The sequence below is a fragment of the Aptenodytes forsteri genome, unplaced genomic scaffold (genome assembly GCF_000699145.1).
Source record: "Aptenodytes forsteri isolate BGI_AS27 unplaced genomic scaffold, ASM69914v1 Scaffold33, whole genome shotgun sequence".
NCBI lineage: Eukaryota > Metazoa > Chordata > Aves > Sphenisciformes > Spheniscidae > Aptenodytes > Aptenodytes forsteri.
In genome coordinates, this window is record NW_008795037.1 from 4,465,370 (window position 1) to 4,490,046 (window position 24,677).

At 36.1% G+C, this 24,677-nt stretch overlaps 1 protein-coding gene across 1 annotated transcript in view; it reads left to right on the top strand.

Moving 5' to 3' along the window:
- FTO (FTO, alpha-ketoglutarate dependent dioxygenase) overlaps positions 1-24,677 on the top strand; it is a 258,501-nt gene that overhangs the window by 230 nt on the left and 233,594 nt on the right. The window lies entirely within an intron of this gene.

Consider the following 24,677-nt stretch of genomic DNA (forward strand, 5'->3'; position numbering starts at 1 on the left):
AGACGCCGCTTGGGCTCCGGCGGCTCCAGTGCCGGAGCGGGAGCCCCGTGACTCCGAGGCCGCCGTGAAGCGTGAAGAAACTGCCGTCCTGCGCCGCCTGGAAGGATCGCTGCTGCGCGCGCTGGCAACGGTCGCCTCGTCCCCGAGTCTCTGCAGCGGCTTCGAAGGGCCGACGGCAGCACCTCCCCAGGCCGGAGCCCGGCTACGGCCCGGGCTTTAAAGTCGCTTTGGTTAAGCGCGCCCTGTGTGTGAAGTAATCCCCGGTGCCTCCGGGGATGGGGCCTGGAGGAGGCGTTGCGAGGTCGGTGCAGGAGGGCTGGCGGGAGTTCTGGCGTGGCTGAGGTCTGCCTGGGGCCAGGCAGGCTTAGCCTGCGTAGTCGTGCTCTAACGAACTTGGAAATCTTAGGATTCCCCTCTCCCTTTAAAGAGGGGAACCTAGTACAGCTTTAGCAGTAGCTAATAATAAAGTTTTTTTACCATCTGGGCTTAGATATTTTAATTTAAAAGGGAGTTCTGTAGTGTCATACGGGGAAGTCATAGAAGTAAATATATGTTTGGTTTTGTCAATACATTCTCGGTGAGATGATGCGTTATGTAACTGCAGTTTTATTTTCAGGTTTAAAAGTACTCTTGCTCTACACCAGGCCTAACCTAAATAAACGTTTTAAATAATGTTTTTTCTTGATAATGTGTTTAGATGTGATGCTGTTACATGCCTACATTGAAGAAGTAATTACAGTGTGTAAGCAAACAGCGTTGTCAAATGTTTTGCTGTTTCGGGTGCCTTTGAAGGGCCTGTTTCTGCTACGTTGTACGATATTTGACTGCAACTCTTGATGGTTGTTGTACCTCTGCTGATTTTGCTTACAAAATAGTACACAGAAGTAGTAAGTTACTTGTTTGAAAGCATAATGCTGATTTTAGTGATGTTAATGAAAGTAAGGCTAATTCCCTTATAAATTTAGAAAAAGCTTTCCAAAATGGTAATCTGGTTCACCTGTCTTTGCATACAGAACATACTGGTTTTGGTATCGCTATTAATTTACTTCTTAACATTAAAAGTTGTTTTACTGTAGGGGCAGGGAAAATGTCTGACCTAAGTTTGCAACTAAATATTTTCATAGCAAAATAACTTGAAAGCCTGTTCACAGTAGTAAGATTCTTAACAACTCTTTAAGGACAACCTGGTCATTTTGTAATTAGTCTTTGTGCGTTCCCTCATCACTGAAGGACAGTAACTTCAGTGTTTTGTTTGTGTTCTGCTCTTTCTATATATGTGAAAACACATGCAGGTGTATGCCGTCCCATCCAATCCAATGTAATTACATTGCAGAAAAAACCCCAACCCATACCTTTTTTAGCCTGTACATTTATGCTGTGCATCCAAGGGCTTTTGTCTTTGCAATATATCCCAAAACATATTTGGGAATCACTTGCATTAGGAGAATAATTGCCATTGATAAGATAATCATTCAAGGATATGCGTGAGGGAGTAAGAGGGTGGAACTGTGAACTGCACTGGCAAAGGTCTTCAGAGGAGAAGGCGCTTTAAGAGCTATCAGAGGAGCAATGTATAAGAAAAACTCAAGGAAGCTAGAGTGAAAGAGTACTCCCTTAGACACACCTAGATGTTGTAGGTGCACAAACAGAAGGGTGAAAATTAAGAAGAGATCCTTATAGAGAAATTAAGGGTGTGAATGCTTATAGGATGCCTTAGGGGGATGGTGTAAGTTGGGTACTGCTTGAGAGAAGCTTTGAGTATATTGAAAGTGAAACAAAAGGAGCCTGTAGAATGTCTTTGAATAAAGGATGCCAAAGGAGAAGGCAGCAATGGGAAGAGGAGGGGTTATACATGAAGAAATGTATGCTTTCTTTTCACGGGAGCATCTTCATACTGGTATTTTATACAACTTAATTAGAAATGTAATCTTTGGGCTCCTGGGACTATGCCAGTTCACCCTTCAGTCCCTAGGTTTAACCAATGTTCGCTTATGTTGCTCACCTGAGAAATGCTGAAGGCAAAGGAAGTGTGTATTTATTGTAGTAGTTCTGCCAAGACTTCCATTTAGGTCCTGAGCAAAATGTTTCATAGCAAACCAAATATTAGTGAGGTTAACCCGACCTCTTCTGGAAAGTAAGATTTATGAGGCCTACTAATGAGAGGGAAGTGGTTGGATAGAGAAGCTGGTTTGGATTATGTATCTCTTGGCAATGTCTCTGTTCTGGAGAATTAAATCCTGAATAAAAGTTCTTGTTTTGCTATAATTGTGTACAGTTAAATGCTATCTATCAGAAACCTGGTGACTGGCTTTTGCTTTGCAATTATGCAGCATGTTTCTTATATGTGATAAGCTGTTCTCTCTCTCAAATTTTAATGTGTATAGCAAGTTTTGATTTATGCTGTTATAGAAGACCATTTCTGTTCCAAGTACATGTGGTAGAAATTCTTTAGAGTGCAGTGCTGTCATACAGCAATTTCCACTCTGACGATCACTCAAGTGGATTGAGTAAGATTGAGTGTGTAGCAGAAATGAAATTGTTTATGCTAGTATTTGGTGTTCCAAGCCCAAGAGGAGGATGCAAATTCATTCCTGGGAAGAGGGTCTGAAAAAAGCTGGGAAACAATAGCCAGAAGTTAATTACTCAGCTGTCTTAAACACCATGTTGGGGATGCTAGTGTCCTGTGGAATATTTCTCTTAAGTGGACAGCAAAACATGATTATTCTTAAGTTTCTAGAGACATCTTTAGAGATGTTGCATACCATCAGCTTCTCTGGTCTTCCCTGTAGCAAATATTACTTATGTGCGTAAAACCAGAGCTGTTAGAGTAGATGTTGCTCATTAGCTGGAAAGGCATTTTAATGAAACAGTCTGTTGGGGGTGTGTTTTGTTTGTTTGTGTGTGTTTGTTTTAACTTAGAATTCAGTTTTAATTAGTACAGTTTATAGTTATTTTGATTCTTTCTTCTTTACCCTGTTGGTCAGAGTTTTGGTCAGCTTGCAGTAAACTTTCTTTTACTGGGTGAAGAAAAGGTACCACATAAAGTAAAACCAAACATAAACATCTTATTTGGTAGTCTACTTAGACTATTTTCTCCTTTTAAACTTGGGAAGAAAGTTGTTTTGCTTTTAGAATGTTTATTCTCTTGATTAATATTCACAGGTTAGTTAAAAAAGTTCATCTTTAATATAAGACTGTTCTCAAGATTTACTTAGTCAAAGGGTTTTTTTTAAGTAAGTTTCAGTGTGACAGATGCCAGGTTCTAGTGACTACCTTTATATGCTTGCTCTTGCCACTCTTTGCATATTAAGACCCCGTGTCATTACCATGTGAAAGATAAGATGCTCAGCTAGTCTGGAGTATTATTTTCTTTTACTTTAAAAGGATTACATTGACGGGTCTTTGGAATAGACCACTAAGCCCAGTTCACAATTACCTTATGTAGCTGTTTATGCTAATTCATATTACTGTGAAACCAGAACTGACTACAGAGAATGTATTCCACAGACATTACTGTTATGTTTGTACAGCTCCCAGCACAGCTGGGACCCCAATCCAATAAAGTTATTGCTATACAAATAATAAATGCATCAATATGCACATATCTGAATATTCACAAGGGCTTTTACAAAGATATTCGTGCGCAATTTCACATTTGTGAGAGATGTTAGACAGAGTGGCAAGGAAATATAAAGTTTTAAATAACACAAAGCTTTGCATGTTTTTTATTTACAAGGAGGAAAAGGGAATATGTTTTGGCTGAGATTTTAATGAAAAGTCTTATTTCCTGCATCATCCTCATTTTTGCTGGCTGGAAAATAATATATATTTACAAGATAAAGTAGGTTGCTTCAACATATTAATACTCAGGGAAAAACAGGCAAGTATTCTCAGAGCACTTAAGAGCAGGGGAATGATTTTAGGATTAATGCTGAAAAATGTCACCCATACCATGCAACAAAGTATATAAACTTTAACATAGTCTTATCGTAGTTTGTTCAAATATTATGTTAATTTCTTGTTTCCTGTTATTGTTCTGCCTCTTAAGATATAAAAATATACAAAATTTTCTAATTGACAGATTAACTAGATTCTTTTAGAAGTTGTATTTAGGAAAATTAAAGTAAATGAAACAACTTAGATGCAGTTAAATAAGCTTCTTGTCATGTCATATTTCTGCTTAGGTAAATGGTGTGCAGGTTTTAGCAGAATCAGCAGCCAATATGCCGGTAGCAATTTTTGTGGTAATCACATTATTGGCCCTTCCCATTATTAATGAGACAATAATTAAGAAATAGTGTTGATAGTCGCATAACACATGATTTGTATATTGGAAATGGTCAGGTAGAAGCCTTGCATATGCAGAATAAAATACAAGAAAGAATGAGTGGCAAATGTTCCTTGCTTTTAAATTCATCACATTCCTGCTGCTTAAATTGCCTCAGCTGCTAATGCTGGAACCATTACAGTAATGGACTCAGCAAATGAAGGAGAACCAAGACATACACACTTTATTACTGGAGGGGTAATTTTCTCTTCATCTGTAATAGCAGCAGTGCCTGGTATTGATCAGACCATCAAGATACTAATCCTCTGTAAAATTACTTGTTATGACTGAAAATGTGTTAATCCAAATCAGTCTGTGTCCTGACTTTATACTTACTATTGAATACAGACTATTAGATGGTTTATTTTTTGTGATTTAAAGCCTTTATATTGATAATAGTAGGAGCTTCCTTTGCAAGAGCGTGTGCTTAATCTTAGCTATGGCCCAGGGTTGTCTCTTTGTTTTAACTAGAACATCACCCACTTTAATTAAGAAGTGCGTGTCTATCTTGCTGCTCTGAATTATATTGGTACTTTAGGCTCTGCAGATTTATTAAACATGTTGTTTTACATTCAGTCTCCTGTTTTTGCTGTAAATAAGAACAGATCTATGCTTCACGTATTAGATCTTCTAAGATCTTGCAGCTAAGGATGTGAGGAGGATGGATACTGGAAACACTAGTTCACGTTTTGTTGATTGTGGCCTGTAAGGCTATTGTGTATGAGAGTAATGTAAGAGAAGTCAAATGCCAGGGGTTTAAAGGTCTTCAGTTCACTTTGATCCTAGTGATCCACTACATGAGACAGTGGTATGGGAGCTGTGCATATTCCATATCCAAATATGCACTCTTGGGAAGGCTTTTCTTTTTTCTTTTTTTTTTCTTTCTCTCTCCCTTTTCATAGTCTTGTATGTTAAGATTGTAAGCTCATGTCTGTTACGTGTATAGCCTCTAGGCAACTAAAATTTTGGCTCGGTTGCATGCCACAAGTATAATAGCTGTTACAGGTACACAATACCTCGTAGGACACAGCTGCATGAAATAGTTCTGTTAACCCTGACCTTTCATTAGACTTATTAATATGGGCTCCTACCACATGACAGCAATTGGTATCTTGCCAGCTTATGGGGGGCAAGAAGTATCCTAGAAGTGGGCCAAGATGCAGAACTGGTTGCTTATTTGAAAGAATCTGGTAGTGTTCCATGTGTTTTAGGAAACTTTTGTTGTTGTTGCAGTGTCAATTAGATTTTTGCTCTGGAAAAATGAACAGCATGTTTATTTACCTAATTACCCCTCTGCTTTCTTTTTTTGTCATAATTTAACTGATTCAACCTGTATCATTTAGAGAGACTTCACATTTCCTAAAAGGTGTTGGAGTACCAATACCTTTACAGGGATTTTGATTCCTTGTCTGCCTCATAACACTAATTTTTTTTTTCCCCCTTCTAATAAAGAGTATGAACAGAGCATATGTTGTTTGCTTAATTCCAATTTCCCTATTGAACAGTCTCTTTACTATAATTTTCAAGACAGCAAACTGGAAATGCATACAGTAAAGCATCTTGTGTGATGATGTGGTGATTTGGAGGAGTTCACTTATTCAGCTGAAAGCTACACTGCCAAGATGAACTTTAAAGTTTTCTGTTGTCTTAGTAAATTTGCAACTAGACTGTTACTAAACATGAGTATGTTCTTAAACAGCAACACTGAGACAAAGAAAACAATCATTTACAAATCCGGTGTTAGATGTGCAGTGTCTAAAAACATGATGATAGTTGTTTGCATTCTTTTTCAAGTATTTTTATAACTTGTGGCATTCGGGAAAATTAAATTTACCGAAAAAAACGAGGGAAAGTGTTGTGGAAATCCTTCCTGTTTTCTGTAGAAAATAAAACTTCACGTGGATTGAATTTTTGGTTTTGAATGAACATCTTTCTGAAGAGAAATCTTTTGGAAGTTGTTAGCAGGTGATTCAATTTCAGAAAGCCAGGTAGTCTCAGATGTAAGTCACCCAGAGCCTGTTGTCTTCTGATTCTGAACTTAGCTTGTAATCTTAGAAGTTTCAGATGGAAATCAGCATTTTTGAAATGAAGCTGTAGTGAAATGTCCCTGGTGGAGGTGCAGTACTGAGCCTACTTTCACTTTTATTTATAGATTTGGAAAACATTTAATGAATAATTATTATACTTTTCCCTTTTACAGCAGGTAGGATTCAGTTTCATCTGACCCAGGTTAGCAAAGACTAGACAGGCCAAATAGCGCATGCCTAAAGCTTGTTTCTGTTCCCAGTGCAATTGGTGATCAAACTTATGCAGCCTTCAGCTGAAGCAGGATTGGGCTCTCATGCTTTTAATAATTCATTCATTTCTTAAATTATTTAATTAACCTTTAATGACCAAGAGCATCCAAAATATCAGATGATCCTCTTCCCTTCAGTTGAGAGTAAAAAGCACTACAGTGTATTACTTGTATTATATTAGGTTCACTAGTGAAGTGCAAAACATGGTTATGAATATTTATTGGCATTTAAAGTATGGGACAGATTAAACATATCTTTGAAGCCTTCTGGATAGAAAAAGATAGTGCTGTAATTTCAAGACACTTCTTGTACTTACTGGAGTCTTATGGGAGGAAACTCTGCTCTACCTTTTTTAGCTTAACAGTTTTTGCCTTTGTACACATGCTACGCCACTTTCTAAAAGAATTACATCTTTATCTCCTAGAACTTGTTCAGTTTCATTTTGCCCTTTTATCTGCTGCTCATCCCACCATTTTTATTTAAGACTGTAAAGTTACTTTAGTGTAACTGCTATTGTCACCTTTGCCCTCAGCTAATCAAATAGTTTACCTTGAGGGAAGCATTTATCTCTCACTTTCATTATTATTATTTTCGTAGCTGTAAAGATATATATTTTATGTCTCCAGAAGGCTGTAACAGTGAAACGAGGTATTGATCTGCTGTATTTGGCAATTTCTTTCCACCTTGCCATCGATATCTTGTCAGCCTCTGTCTGTACTGTGGTTGACCTCACAAATAGCTCTTTATGTTCCCATTGGATTCAAATGATATACTATGCTCAAAACTAAATCAATGAATGATTATAAAGTTTTTAGTATTATTTCATAACCCCCAGGCAACTGGTACTTCATGCAGTGAATACTTGAAAAGGTACCGGCTTAAAATATGTTGCTGATTCTGGTCTAAGGTTTAAAATTGTATTAAAATCAAACATGCTGTAATATTAAATTCAGGGTCTGATTTGCATATTTCTGTACAGATACTAGAATTACTGAAACTTCTGCCTGTAATTCACCAGAGAGACTTCAGTCTATAATGGCAAAAGATTTTACTTAAAGCAAAACCTCTCACTACTGGATGCATGCTGTGTCCTCTGTTTTGAGAGCAAAAATTTCACACACTGCATCTTGCCAGTGAGAGATCATGAATGTTACACTGTACATGCTTTTAGGGGAGAAAAATGGAGGTAAAGATCAGATACGGTTTTCATCTCCAAAAAGTGAACAGTAAGCAACTTTGGGATTGGAAAACATTGCTATTACTGCTCTGTAGAATCATACACCTTATGTACACTTCTAACAGTTTAACTGGTAAAATTCATGTTCAAATACACATTTAATAGATTTTTCCTTTTTTTTTTTAAACTCTGAGTGGAAATAAATAGTATTTTCACAAGCATTTAAAGGACTTCAGAAGCCCGATTCCGATTGATATTGAATGTGCGCTCGAGTTGGGCAAGAAGCTTTTAAAAATCTGACTGTTGTCTCAAAGCAGTAGGCTTCTTGAAATGTACATCTGTATTTGGAAAGGACTGACCGAAGATTGCATACAAAAGGATAGGTTTATGCAAATTAATCAAACAACAGCTTGTAGATCTGGAAACAATTTGTATTTGGCTGTATTCTTTTTTATTTTATTCTACATTTACTTCTAACGTAAATGATGTCATTGCAGCAGGTAATGATGCTCTTATGCTCAAAGGAAATACTTCATTGTCTGGTATCTAAATCATGTGATGGCAAACAACTGCAGATGGTAAAATATTGAATAGTGCCCTATGGTGCATATATATGTACCTAATCACAGAATGAAAACAGAACAAATCACTTAATCCAAAGAAACTATGTAGGAGAAAGTTATTTGGGGCCTTCATCATAAACAGTGTATATAAACAACAGTGAAACGACCATCTTTCGGGGTTGGAAAGCTTATTTAGAGTCAGAGTTTAGAGAGAAATTTCCAATAAACTTTTTTAAAGAAAATGAACATTTGTCGAACGTAACACTTCTGCAAGACACTTATGCAGAAAAATTGTGGAAAGGTGTTCCAATGAGAGAGAGTATTTCAATTATGTATTCTGAGACCATGTTAAGTGGGATATTTTAGTATGCAATATAAAAACACTGGAAATTATACCAAAGCTCTGATCAGTGTGAAACTGTTTTTGTAAGCCTGTAGTTTTTCTGAAATGTAGAAGAAAAATTTTTTGTGTACTGCGGCTATTACAAAATTCAAAAAATCCACTTCTGTCTTCTATCCAGGTAGGAGCCAAAAGGTAATTTTTACTAAATTTATTTCAGATTTTGTATTTGCTGAGTATAATGGAACTGACCTGGTAGGTGGTAAGATCAAAAGGCATTTCCATTCCCCACTTTCCAGCCATTCCCTTGTCAATCCTTTAGAATAAGATGGGTTGAATCAGTTGTGTGGCTCCTTGCATCTTTGGTAATAGGGAAGAGAAACTGCTTTGGTTTGGTTTGGGTTTTTTACTGTGATGACTAGTTCAGTAGGTAGTTACCTTTTATGGATGTTCAGTGCTCTGTTTTTTGCCTCTTGTGTGTGAAATGTAAAAAATGTACTGTGTTGGTGGTTTTGTTTCTTTTTGAACTTCAGGAAGATGGTGGTAGTTGAACTTTTCAAGAGGAAAAGTATAGGGACAAATGTTAGTTTGCATAGACTTCTCCTATTCCTGGAAACAGAAGCTATTAAGCTTCTGCATTGTCAAGCTTGGAAGCCTTCCGGTATGCGCTCTTTCATTTCTTGAACTTCTGTTGCTGCTGTCTGAAAAATAGTCCTGTGATAGTCATATGGACTCTATCAATCTTGATTCAGTGGAAGGTGCTTATGGAAAGCATTTATACATGGACAAAAATGAGATAAAAGCAGATTATGAGTACTGCCAATGTTTTGATTTCCTAGCCTTATATTTCACTTTCAAAGACTTCAGAAGTCTTACTTGCATTAGTAAAAACTCGTATTCCTGCGTGCCTTCCTCTTTAACCAATTTTGCTTAAATGTGTCATGAGGAATTGCTGTATATTTGGGAATAGAGCTATTTTGTATTGTATATTATATCTATATGATATACTGCGTACTCTTTATCTAACAGTAACCAACAGGTAATGTAGCAGGAGATTGAACACCCAGTTTGGTTCTTTCTCTTCTTTTGTTTTGTCTTTCCTCTGGCCAGTATTGCCTTCTCCCAATGTTTTTTTAAAAAAAAAAAATAAAAAATTAAAAAAAGCTTTGTTGTTCTTCTGGGTTTCTTTGCATTATTAGTATTCATATTTTCAAGTTACATTCCGTGAGCTTTTCTCCAGTATTGCTGCAAATAAGAGTTGAAACTTGCATGAAACTTCCAGACTCTGGGAACTGATACTTCAGGAAACTTCTCATAATCACTTGACTATTGCAAGTTGTGGTGCTTGATAACAGTTGTAACAAGAGTTCTTAGCGGTGTTCTAGCCTAAACTCTTATACCAAATTGTAGATATTGGTCAGCCTTCCCTGAACTGTTTTAAAAATGTCTTATGTTACTGAAGGATTTGTATTGTACAGTGTACTTACCTGTGGCTCCTTGGTGTATCTTCTCATCTCACATTATTTCATAAGTTTATCCTCACAAAACATCTCTGTAGTAGGGAGGTATTTTTCCCTCTTCTACAAATGGAAATTAAAGTGCAGAGAAACTTTAACTTTCTCATTATCACAAGTAAATTGATAGTGTATGATAGGCATCAGATACACTGCTTACATTCCATGTGACTGAGTGGTGTGTGTGCAGTAAGTGCGGTTCATTTGGACAGGCATTGACTACCTGAAATAGCTCGTGTGTGTGCATGGCCGTGCACTGTGCAGCTCACGATGAAAGAGTCAGGAAGTGCAGCATGTGTGCAGTAGCATTATGTGCTTCAACAATGAAGAGTGAAGTCAGGACACCCAGAATTTAAGATCTGGAAATCTCGGGCAAATACAGAAGTGCTTCTGAATTGATTTGGACCTCATTATAAAGCAACTAGGGAAGATGGATGTGTAACCAAGCAAGTCCTCTAACAGTTAAAGCAGGCTTTTTTCTTTCTCCCACCCTCATAGAGTGTAAAAGACGTTGATGAGCTTTCCCCAAATTTGTAATTTCTGCTATAGATAGGACCCTCTTGCCTATGTAGAAAAAGCCTTGAAATTTGTCCTTCAGTCCAAAATAAGTTGAATTATGATTTTATGTTTCTGGCTTCCTGAAAGCCATTCATTGTGATCAGGACAGTAGGTTGGTCACTATCAACACTTTTCAAATCATAGATAACATGACTTGTGCAATAGAACGTTTGAATATAGTTCCTGCCTTAAAGAGTTTGTGCTGTGAGTGTGTCTCTGTGTACGTGACAGACAAGTGGTTTTATGCTTCACGATCCAAACGTATTCCTCATAAATAATGACAATTCATTTTCTCTTTAGCTTGCAAAGCGCAGTTTGTGAATAGGGTCTTTAATGTGTTGGTATCATGACAGAAATTGGTACAAAGCAGTAAGGTCACAAGCGGGATGATACCAGTGACCCAGCAAAAAGAAACAAGCACTTTGCATGTTGATCTGTTTTGTTAAAGGGCAATATTTGGCCCTGTAAGCGCAGGAGAGATGGACTGCTCATGAAAAGGGCATAAAGACCTAACCCATATGATCCTTTGTCAGCTTGATTAAATTTAGTGTCAAGCATTCATTCATATGAAAGATGAGCGGCATCACTGTTTATCTAATAAAAAAAAGTATTTCTATTTTTCCTGAAGTCTTTTATATGTTAATAGAGGCAAACGTAAATATGATCACATAATTTAAATGTGTAAGTAAAAAATATACATCTTTACTGGCAATGGGTTAAAAGTAAGATGTATATGTTTTATGCAAAATAATGCAATTTCATTGTTAATCATGCTGTTCAAGCCATAACTCCACACAAAACAGTGCTTTTAAACAAATAGAAAAGACTGTTATTGTACCATTTATAACAGAAATGCTTAGGATATTTAGAGACTGATGCAAAGTATTTATTTGCATGCTTTAATGTATGCTCCTATTGCAATATTAATATACAAATGCAGAATTAAAATTCCAGGTGATTGTATTAGCCTTAATTATAAGGTGTTAGGCTCTGCTTTTTAATACCAGAAGAAACCCCAGTGTTTAGAAAAAGGAGTACAACATATGTAATTTTGGAAATAAATGCATGCCATTACAAGAAAATTGAAGAATTTCTTGTGAAGTAATTGAACTTCTCTTAAATATTAAAAGAAAGAGAAGGGAAAAAGTTTACCTGTCTTTCCACTCACCCCTCCTACCCTGCCAAGTCTGGCTTGCTTAAAACAACTGCTGGGAGTTCTGTTTAACGTTATACTTTGCATGCATTTGTGATTTGAAATAAAAAAAAAAGTCAAGAGACAGTTTGAATGGCATGCTGTCAGTTTGGCTCTTCATGAATTGGCAGTGGTCTCATTTAGGACCTTCAAATATGTGTCTGCCTGGACAGAATGAGAACATTTTGCATGTTCTTCAGAAGACAACCACTCCTTGCTGCCTCACAGTATTCAGTGGTGCATGACAGTTGCCCTTCATTGCTGTCTTCTTCGAACTTAACCTTTGACCGTCCACTTAGTCGCTGCGCAACGGTTGGAGCAGGCCAAGATGTTCATGAATGACGGGCATCGGCCTGCAACGTGCTTGTCATTATTTGACTGTCAAAAGTAACCTGCCATTGGGCTCCATCAAGGTTTGAAACGTATGTGCAGCAGGCCATATTACTTAACTTCCAAGACTGTCAACAGAACGATCAAATGTGCATAAAAAATGTGTGTTGAATACGTCTTTGATCATAATATAGGGAGATATTTTTTGTGTGTGCTAAATGTATTCATATGACTTTCACAGGGCCAAGAGGTTGAATCTGCTGCCATGGTAAAAAGCGAACCGTTGTCTCCTGTGGTCTAAGTTTCAAATAGCACAATTTAGATTTGAACAGCTCTGCCAGTTAAACTCTCAGCTTGTCTTGCGTATCCTATCAGCTTTTCAGCCAGCAGTATAAGCAGCGAGGTACTAGACCAGTGGTGCCTGAGGTTAGCTGTCAAACTGGAATGTTATTTTGGATCTTGCTGTAATGTAATATTATAGAAGGAGGTCAGGCTGTGTGATTTGTAAAGCAGTTGCGCGAACTTAAAATGACTGAAATGTTTATTTCAGGTACTTCTTTTTCTCTTGAAAGAGTTGAAGAGAAGATAGACTTTAACATAAAAAAGTAAGAAATGTAAGGTCGGTGCATAAAAGAGCATCAAAATTCAACATGAAGAGTCAGTAAGGCTGAAATTCACTAAAAAATAAATGCTTGACATTGAAAATACTTAACAGGCAGACATATTTGTATCTTTTGATAATGAATGCCAAAGACATTCGGCGCTGAACCTCATACTTAATTTAACGAATGGGAATTGTACCCCTGGGTTAATTAGGAACATAAGCTTGGTGTGTAGGTAAATCACTTATGCGAACTATCATATATTAACAAATACTTTGAATTGCTTCATGCTTGGAAGAGTCATATCTTGCTTTAGTGTAATATTTGCTATTCACTTGGGCAAAAGCCATCTGTAACTGCAATTTATTTTATTGAATTTCAAACACGTCTGTTTTCTTCTCTCAAAATATCCCAGTTCCTTTGCAATTGAAATGGTATATCAAAATGACATCACAAAATATAAATATCAGCTTAAATCAAAGGAGATTCACTAGAGCTTGTTCATAATGACTTCTATCCAAAGCATAAAAATAGCATTATCTTGCTAACTGGCTATAAATTTTTTTTTTTCCTTCATGTTTCAAAACATCTTCATGCTAAATTAGTAAAAACAATAAAATCATATAAAGTGGCTAGTGGTTAGATTGCTTAGAAACAAAAAGTGTTATTTTCATAAAATTTGGGCCCTTTGTATATTTTCTGAGACAAATCTTTTTTTCTGCTTACAATGTCATTTGCAAGAGACTTCAGTTCAGATGCATGGATCTAAAAAATTAGATTGTGTCATGGAGATAGTCTTTGATCATCTTGCTCTTAATCTTAAATGCTGTTGCTGTTTAATAACAGTCTAACTCTTTGGTTTTAGTCTTTGCTAATGCATTAATATGTCCCTAGTCTGAAATGGAGTATAAAATGCATGCATTTAGATTTGTGTTTGCATACATATATGTAAATATGCATGACATAAATGTGCAAAATTCTTTGGCAAATAAAGTGGTCTGTTATTAGATGTTAAAATCATGTTCTTCTAAACACTTTATTCTGGTCACAAAGTTGCTGTTACTAAGTTTTGATTTATGTTTCCCTCTTCTTGAATAATGTATACCTACGCAATATGTTTTGGTGAAGGAGGACTGAATTTTGAAAGTGTATATATGCAAAAATGCAAGCATTTAAGTGCATTTAAGTATACAAATAAATAATGAGCTCTGAAATAATAAGCCATTGTGTTTGTTGATATGGTCTCTGAACTCAGAACTACCTTCTTGGCCTACACAGTTTAAAAAAAGGTTACCAAAACAAATAGAAAAATTGACCCGACTATTTTGAAAATAGAGGAATGTTATTTTCCATTTCAGAAAGACATTGCTCTTTCTCTTCCTGTACAAATCAAGATTTAATTTCTAGTGGGAGTTAATAATACAGCTTGTAGTTGTGTTCCTGGGGAAAAAAATTTTAGAATCTTCAAGCACAAATCTATTATTTCACTTAAAGTATGGAATATCTGTTCTTCTTCTAACCAGAGGCTGCTCTTTCGCCCATTTTGAAGTAACATTTTACACTTACGTGCAGAAGAAACTGAGCATCATTATGCAGTTTATTGCAAGTGTGTTCATATCTTTATATTTTTCCAAATAGAAAAAGTCCTTCTGTGAATGCTGTCCAGTCTGTGTAATAACTAAGCAGTTTTTGTTGATGTTGTTGCTCTTGCCCTTGCCCTGCAGATCTTTTTAACTTATCGCTATTTTAAAAGGATGTAGAGAAACCAGTTTATTAAAGTAAAATGCAATAAAAAGTAAGTTCTCGTGTACAGATGGTTATGTATTAACAATTAGGAGGTGGTGTCTTTTCCCATTGTCTTAAAAGATATAAGGAACATTGCCATAAAAGTGTTTTCCAACTTTCTTTAGACATTAGAATCAAATGTTTGAAAGTGAAAACACAGTGAATAAAGACAACAGCAGTTAAGTGTCATTATTTTGTTTTGTGTTCTAAATTAAGAGTATCCTGACTGAAAGCAAAATGTTTTAATCAAGCAAAGAAACTTCTGAAGTTGTTTTCAGGATGGCAGGAGGTGTACATGTGCTTTTTATGTCAACTTCCAAAAGCGTTCAAAAACTGCATACATGTACTTGAGAGGTTAAACATCCATGATCCGCTATGGTGTTATAGGAGAAAAATAAATCCTATTACCCAAAATAAGAGAGGTAGATACCTTAAGGGAGTACTTTGTTGTCACCTATACTCTCTGCAGTACAAATACCAGCTTGTCACAAAGGTTGAGACCTTTGTAGTGCATTCTTTCAGGGTACAAATCTGTCTCTCTTCTGGCTTTAATGCAATAGCTGTGAAATATCTATATTAGGTAAAATAGAGGTGAAGGCACCTTAAGGGCACTGAATTCTTATCTCTTTTTACTAGCAGTGGTGTCAACATGTACTAAAATGTGATGACCTACTCTCCTCTTTGATAAAAAGGAAAATGACCTGTCTACTGTGGATGGTGATAGAGTTGCCTGGGGCAGATTATATTGTCACCTTCTTTAGTATCGGTGTGTAGAAAAATAAAAAAGGCCAGGATATTTCTGTTTACCATAGAAGTATTTGACATTTCTAGCTACTGATAAAATATACTCAGGGGTAGAAAGAAGGAACTGGTTTATGCTACTGAACAAGGTTGTGAAGAAACGAAGAGATTTTTTATTGTGTGAGCCCTTGTTATCACAGGACACATGATCAAGAGATTCCTTCTGACCACTTCAGACACTCAAGGTTCAAATTCTGCATTTAACCCTGCTTTCTACTTGTCTGTGGCCTTTTGGTACACAAAAAGCTGACATCTCTTGAGTCATGTCTCGAAATTCTGATGTACCTGTGTGCTGTGCAACTTAGTGTAATCATGCACTTAGGTAATACAAGTAACTATTTCTTATATTCTGGAAATAATTGGTGTCCTATTCAAGACCCTTTCTCTGTAGCATTCCAAAGCATTTACAGTTTTGTAACAATTAATTTAGCAGTCACTATGGTTAGTCATTTACTATAACTGTGAGGGATAAAATATATAAATAACTTTGAGAGTTGATTTAAACTGTAGAGCTGGAACATCTCAAACTGTTGAATGTACTTTAAGCTATTAGTAATATTTCTGTGGCACTCTGTAAATTAAATGAAGGTGCTCTTCATGCTAATCAGAAACTGGACTTAAGGATGAAGGAAAGATTTCTGTTATGCTCTTTATCAATATTTAAGAATAGGGTATGTTTCAGCATTAGTTCATACTTTGCAAGGTGGTGATGAAATGCAGAAGATGCTTCTTGTGCGAGTTCCTTGCATAATAATTTTGTCTTTGGTTTGAAAGCTCAAAGATTTCTTTCTGAGATATGATGAAACAGGCCCGCAAGTTAGATTTGTTTACAGCATCCTCTTAGAAGATAAGTGCAGTATCTTTTGCCAGTGCTTTTCTGGGAGCTTTATGGGCCCTATGCCTGGATCAGTCACTTTTATCATTTATTCCTTATCAGTTAAAAAAGCCTGAGAATGAATCAGTAGTTTGTTGAAGTAATGAAAATGTGTAAAGCTACCTTTATATAGTGTAACTTTTGAAAATTGAAAGATAAATGACGAATTTAAAATCTGGCCTCTTCAATGGGCTAATTTGGTGCTTGCTGACTAGTGTTCAAAAAAAAAAACCAAAAAAAAAAAGTTTTGTTGTTACAGGAATGAGACTGCAGGGGATAGGAAATTGACTTCCTATTGCCAAACTGATACTTTCTTTTTTTTGTTACGCTGAAGTCTATGGCCAAAATGTGCATGTTTTTGATGAGTGAAGTGAAGCTCTGCTATCCATAAAAGACAGTGAAGAAGTTTCTTTAAAAGGCATGGAAGCCTTTTAAAGAAAGCATAAAAAGCATAAACTTTGGTCTAGTTTCTGCTGTTTGCAAATGAAACTCATTGAACTGTTTGTATCCTAAAGCTTGATGAAGGTAGAAATCTGTTGGTATTGGGTTGAATTACAGTAGAATAAGATGAAACTAGAAAGTCAACATTAACTCATTTAAATCAGATCAATGAAGTGTGTCTTGTTAGATCCTGAAAATTCTGGCATTATATTCTTCTTCTGAAGCCTAAACAATTTAGCCTTCGTTTTCTTTAATTGTTTAGAATTTTTTTTTTTAAACATGGAAAAGAGGAGATAGCTGTCAGACCGTCCTGAAAAAGGACTTTAAGCAGACAATTCTTTTTAATTTGTTGAAATGGTACTTATGCTGGGACAGTTTTGCCTCAAAAGTCCACAGTTTCCTTAAAGTTGGTGCTATGTCGTGGTATCAAGTGCTATGAAGTTGACTTCCACTTTTTGAGCGTGATGAGCTGATGAATTAAATCAAGTTTATTTTAAGCTATTTAAAGTATAGCAATATCTGTGGAAATATCAATTTAATCCTTATATCTTTTGGTATGGTTATAAACTGATATATGGATTAAAAAGTGAAAGAACAGTTAAGTCCCAAGAATTTGGATTTATCAGGTGTTGTAGACTGTTTCTAATGATAGCCTAGAAAGGTAGTAGCTAGATATAAAGTAAAAGCTTATTGCTTTACAGAGTTTTCCTCTTTCAATTTCTAAGTGTATATAGAATTCAGTGTTACATTGGCTCATACTTGACTGGCCCTCATTTTACATGAGTTTATCATTTAAAGAGTGTTTAGAAATTTGCATTACCAAGCCCACTTATTTATCATCTTTTTTGTTTGTTTCATAATTGGTGGGGGTTTTATTTTTTATTTTAAATACTTTTATTCCAAGGAGTTCAAGTCAAGAACTGGAGATAATCCAGTTCTTAAGAAAAATAAATTAGAGAATGAAGTCAGCAGTGGAGGCAGGCAATGAGTGATGAAGGAACAAAATAAGAACTCAGCAAATAGGGACTTGCTGGAAGATGGTAAAATATTAAGGCAACGTGATATTTTTTGGGGAAGATTAAATAAGCAGAAAAGTGACACAAAATTGAGTGATGGAGAATCAATAAAATGTGAATTAAAAAGCCAGACAGCTAGTGGATTCCAGTGTAATATCCTAGCATTTATTTGACTGGAATGTAATCAGTGACTGTTATGTAAACTATATATAAATGAATTTACATGTATGTTTTGCTGCTTAAAAGATTTACTGCCATTTTCTGAAAAGGAGCTATTACTGTAAGGACACATGACAGGCTAAGACCATCCGACTATTATACTAAATGGCTGGAGAGAGTAGGTTGTGACTGCTATGCCAAACAGAGTAGGAGGAACAAGTCTTTTGCAAACCCAGCAGCCTGATCAGGAGAACTCTTCTGCTCCTCTCCTCTTTGTTTCCCTCACCCTAAGTGTTACTGGAGCTGAATTTTAGAAGGAGGTGGTTGTGGTTATGCTATTTTTTATATTCAGATGAATTCAGGTGAGGCTGTTCGGCAATGTAAGTGCATCAAATTTTTTTGAAGGCAAGTAATTTTTTCACTTGGGCATGTGCTAATTCTTGTTTTATGAAAAGTAGAGAGCAAGAGTAATCCATTGACACTGAGGAAAAAAATGGAAGGTCTTTTTAATCATGGAATGTTAACATTAAAAAAAAAAAAAATTCCAAACAAATAGGTGGGGACAACATGTGGCCTGCTCATGCATAACTACCTGCTGGGACTTGGCCATTGAGTCCTTTAGAGAGGTACCTGGCTGAAAATGTCTGAACTGCTCTGTCAGAGGAGAGAACGTTTAGGACGTCTTCACTTACTTTTAGAAAATCTCCTTTGCATGTGGAGTCTTCTCTACTCTTGTGACCCTGGGCCTAATCTTTTCTCCTTTCTAATTTAGTTTTGGAATTCTTTGTTTGAGAATTCCAAATTTCATCTGTGTGTGCAAAATAGCAGAACTTTGCATGCATAATAAAAGCTCAGTGACTTCTTGACAGTGCCAGTGGCATGATTAATTCCCATGCATAATATATTCAGTCATCCTGTGCATATGCAGTGACAATATAAGCAAAGGGGAATGAAGGATCCCCATGGATGATGTCTGGGAGAGAGCTCTTGTCTTGCTGTCAAATATGTTTGCCTCTTCCTAACTCCCCATAGATCTCTTTCTCCTTGGGCTCTATGCCAATTGCAGCATCTTCCCCATCTGGTCAGTATCATGAAGCTGGACCACACCTCAACCTCCTTCATCTCTAGCTGGCAAGTTTGTGTGACCCTTGGTAAAGAGACAGAAAATGCAAGATAGATGGCATTTTCCTAAGGAGCCTTTATATAATAATCCCTGGTGTTTGCCACATTGAGTCTTTTCCTGTTAATAAATCAGCACTGTTTACAGAAAATCACGCCTGGTGTTTTGACTGCAGAAATTTTGTATCAGATGACTTAGTGCCTCATATCCCAAATATTAGGGTTTTATTGCGATCATTCTTAGAAATGAGCCAGACTGTTCTTGGCTATTCTTACAGTGTTACTCAATTGTGTTTGTAGCATGCCATATAGTTTTCTGTGCTTCTACAGATAATTTCTAGGCATTATTACATGTAAAGTAGTAAAAATGTTAAGATACTGGAGGTAATTAAAAGATTTTTAACTAAGACCACCAAAGCTCTCAAACTAGAAAATTACCTCAATCTCTTTTCTGACATGAGCAGTCGCTCTTGCAGGCTCTAAACTGGGATCACATGGTGCCTGTAAATGTTAACAAGAAGCCTTAGAGAACTTCTACTGACAAGCCAGTATAGGTTTATGACATTATGCTGGCAAAACTCTGTATGTCACATTTGTAGCTACATACGTGGAAATGCATAGTACATTTTGCTATCTGTAGTTTTTAGGTGGGTATAGTGATTTGATGTCATGCTGCACATATTTCTGTATCATAGTAAACAAAATATTTGTTGATCTATCTCATTAAATGAATAAATCAAGTAGGTTTTGCAGCTGTGTTTTAGACAGTAACTGGATAAAGTATAATCTGAATTCTGGCTGGTTACCAATGTTTATCAGTGATGAAAAATTACAGATTAGTCTGTGTTTCTATAATCAGAACATTTACACAGTGGATATATCGTTACAGTTGTCGTTTTAGTTCTGATTATTACTCAGTATGTCTATTGCAATTTTCTCATTTACAGCTGTTATTGAGCTCCATGCATAATAAATGGAATTACTTTGTCCACCATTTATTTTATGAATAGCCTACAGAAACATTAATGTTAATAATATTATCCACTTAATGTACACAACAGCTTATAATATGGATAGATGAATAATGTGTTGCACTATTCAAATTTTATTGGAATGAGATAAATAGATCTAGGGCATTTTTGTTGGTAAATGCAGTGTTTAAGTCATCTGATGGATTTTTAAAAAGTCAGTTCTAAGCAAAGTGATTGCAACTACTCTGTTATCTAATATATGAATATAATAATTTAGACTTAAAACTGTTACGTTGGTTGTGGGGTTTTTTTTTTGAACCAAGAGGAAACTTTCCTTTTTAAAAGAAAGAAGTGAGAGTATCAGCTGTTCAAGTTCTTTTTTTTTTTAACGGGGTGTATTCTGCTAATAAAGGGAACTAGGTGGGAAAACTTTAGCAATTTGGTTTCTTTGCCCAGTAGCAAGAAAGTGTATGTGAGATGCATATCTTATATTAAACATAGCTAAACTAAATTTACCAGTTTGGTAAATATGACATACAGCTCTGCTTAAATAGGAGAAATAGCAGCCTGTATAGGAAGCAAAGTGAGGCCTTGTCCAATGTACTGTCCCTTCTCAATTTAGGAATTTTGACAGTTTCTTACTTTTGTCTCATTTTTCACTTCATACATACACAGATTTGAGGAGCTTGCACAGCAGTGCTGATTCTTTTTCACAGTTGTGTTAACTCTAATTGTTTGCTTTTTTCCCCACTGCTAATTCATGATATTAGGATTGTGTACTTCAAGATGAGAGAGAGACTGGACTGCCACTTTAAAGCAGCAATTGAACATTTCCATAGGGAAATATATCAGATTGTAAAATTCTGTTTTATGCTTGGATTGTCTAGTTGCCATTATTACTAGGGGAAGATGGTAAATAAGCAGCTTTGTAACTCCTTCTGTTTACATACAGGATTTGTTCATTTGCCTCCAGCCTTTGATTCACCTTTTGTTTTGTTTTCTAAGAGTAAAAAATATTTGTGTGTTATTGAAGCACAAATTTGGTTTTTTTTCTTTTCTAGTTTTGGGTAATTCTGATTGTATGAAGGAGAAACTCCTTAAACTGTTTTGCCTGATTAAGTAGGGCTTCTCTAAGTTGAGTCTCTAAGATACTGTTTTTGAAAATGTCATTGTATTACAGGTAGTAAGCATATGCTTTGGTTTCATGAAAATGCATTGGAATATTAATTCAGTACATAGAGGAACCATAATTAATAACCATAATTGAGTTTTTTTCTGGTTATTTTTTTCAGAATAGATAGGCACTTAATCAGAAAATCTCCAACTAGTGTTATGTAGAAGTTACGCTGTTTGAGTCAGAGAAAATGAAGTTCAAGTTTCTGACAGCAGTATTTAAGTATGTAATGTAAGAATAACAGTTCTGATATTTTCCTTGCTGTGTTAAGACAAGTTTGATAGGTAGAGGTAATACGTATTAGACCAACTTGTAAGGTTATAAAAGTTAGACAAGGCTGAAGAAGGGCTTGTGTGCCCTATAATCTGACTTTGCCTAGTGATTCTGGGTGATCTTATAAAAGACATACCTACAGCTATTACCTTGCCTCCAACTATCACGGCTACTGTAGCACAATGTGTGTGTAGGGGGGAACTAACCCAAAATACAACATGTACTTTATAACAGACAAGCAGTGCTATGCTGACCAGTTAGTCTTTGTTGCTGAAGTTGCACGATTCATCTATTGTTTAACTCCACAGATCTGAAAAGAACGCTGAAAGATGTTTGGCATATTCAGTCTTGAATTTTTAATGAATTACATTTTTAGCTATGTGGTCATATGGTTTAACTGAGTGTGTGCAGGAAACTGTCTGTACGCTAATGTACATCTAGTGGATTCTTCTACTAAATAAGATACCTACCTAGTCTTCCTGCCATAAGAGGTATGTCTTCGTAGTTGTGTATTCACAAATTTCTTAAAATTACCAGTACTTTGTCATTTAAACTCTGTCCATTCTGAGCTACGTTGTAGTGCAGGGATTCATAACAAGCAGTGATCTACTAGGATTTTAGGATCACCAGAAGACTGCAGAGAGCTGTCTGATATTTTGCCTCTAGTCCCAAAAAGTACCTGATGTTTTAGTGAAAGGTGGAATGTGCGCACCACATACACATGCTTTGCTTCCAGCCAGTTGTACAGTATTGTCATTTTCTTTCTTAAGAGAACATGTTACCTGTTACTTGTTTGCAGCCATCTATAATTTTATTGCAAAGTAAAGTTAATTTCCTTCCAACTTTTATGTTTTCTCAAAAATGTAGAGCTTTTTAGAAGTTATGTAACATAAAACAAATGAAGAATAGCACAAAACTGGTATTTTAGCAGAATAATTTTGGTATCTTTAGTGTTTTATCTGGTTACTCTATCAGTTCTTTTCACAGATTTTTTTTTTTCTCCTTACTACAGAAAAATTACATCAAATGCAAGATAACAGAATACTGTCAAACTAAGAAGGTTTTATATGGACAGCATTAGACAGGAGCAGAAAGATCCAGTGCACTAATAGGCACGCTCACATGAGCTACCTAGTCCATTGACAGTTTTTTCCTTTGTTCTCCCTCTCGACCCACTTTCTGCCAGTGATTTGTGACATATTTTGTAAGAGATCAAATAAGCCCTTGACACCTGATTGCAATGTAGTGCTTGTTTACAGTTGCATTTTTGAAGGACCTCTAGACAAGATGGAAGGTTTAGCTTAGAGTAATTAAATTTGCATCTGCTCTGTGACAGGAGTTTTCTTATGTATGCATCCTGTTGAGCAACTTTTACCGTAATTGGCCATGAAGTACCAAAAGAAAGATGCAGGTAGACAAAATCATTGTTGCCTACTACTAAAATCTGTCACTGTATTTCGTAAGGACTGGTTTGTTACCTGGGTTTGTGCCTGGTTCTTTGAAATATAGGAATGCCTACTTTTATTTGGAAGGGGGAAGGGAGAGATTCCCAAAGCATTGGACCTTTCTCCGAGTCCTCTCACACTGCTTGAGTGAGGCTAGACATCTAAAATGTAGTTACACTAATCTCTTTCTGAATTACTTTTGTTTTCTTGAAGTTAGTTACTATTTGTTTTGCAGTTATCTGCCTTTTTTTTTGGCATGTCTACCTTTGTCCTTGGGCAGATTCCTGAGCTGTTTGATAGTTGTATAGCTAGGTACTGAACCTACTTTATTTCATCATCTTGATTTGCTTGATCATTAAAGGTAGATCTGATGTGGGGTGATGTAGCTGTGCTGAAGTCTCTGGCATTGTACTCACTTGGTTGGATCCAAATTTAACCAGATGTTATCACTTCTACTTACGTCTGCAGATGTCGTTATTTTACAACAGACTGGTTTTGTTTATATGCTAGTTTAGGGACAGAGTGACTATTTGATTGAAATCATTAATGTGAGAGTTTATTGATGTTTTTTAAGTCTTGAAACAATCTTGGAGGAAGATAGAGGACTGGAGAAATAAGCCTTAGGAAAACTGATTGATTTGGTCATATTCAAAGCAAAATTAGGAAATTAGCACTGGAAATTGAATAAAAGGTTCTTCTGACTCCAGGTCTGTACTAACCAGTAGGATATGCTGTTAGAACTTTATAATAATAGTAGCAATGACATTCCCCACCCCACCCCCACCCCCCCAAAAAAAAAGCTTTAGGAAATCTAGGCTTTCATTAAAAAAAATACAATGGAAAGTGTTTTTTGTTTTGGGTTTTTTTTCCTCTCTCCAGCCATTTGTTATCAGTGCATTAAATGTTTAGTTGTCTTCTCAGAGATTTCAGTAGATGTTTTGTAATGGGCTTTGATAAGAATTGGCTATAACTTTTAAGTGTGTAGTTGGCTCACTAGTTGACCGGTAGATTTAAAAAAAAAAAAGCAGTGAAGTTTCAGTTAGAGTCCCACAGTATTCTTCATCTTACAGTAGCTCTTAGAGGCCCTAAGTGAGATGAATCTCTGTTGTTCTACATACTATGCACGTGGTCTCTTCCAGTTATGTGAAAAATGCTGATGTGATTAAATGTGGCATAGAATTTTTGTTCGTATTGCACAACCCAAAATTTCGGAGGTGTTTTTTTCCTCCTCCTTGTTATCACTTAGCTATTTAGTTGGATGAATAAGCACTAGGTTGCTGTTAGTTGGCAGAACTCTCAGGCAGTATTTAAATTCACTTTATTCTAGAACCATCTCCACATGACTTATGCTCAGTAGAATATTTTTTAAGCAAACATTTTATTTGGGAAAATACTACTTTTTGTGTATCCAGTTCATCACAAATTAGTTAGTAGCCTGGTAGTTGTCAGCACGCTTTTCTTAACATGTAATTTTGAAGTAACTATCTATTCTCCGGACAGGACTTACAACTATCATTGAGTTATCAAGTTTAATTTTTTTACTGAGCTGCTGTCTAGTAATGCGTGATTTGTAGGATCCTCGTGTTCCCTACCAACATGAGAATCTTTCTTCTTTTAATGTGATAAAGGTCAGTATTAATAGTTGTCAGCACGCTTTTCTTAACATGTAATTTTGAAGTAACTATCTATTCTCCGGACAGGACTTACAACTATCATTGA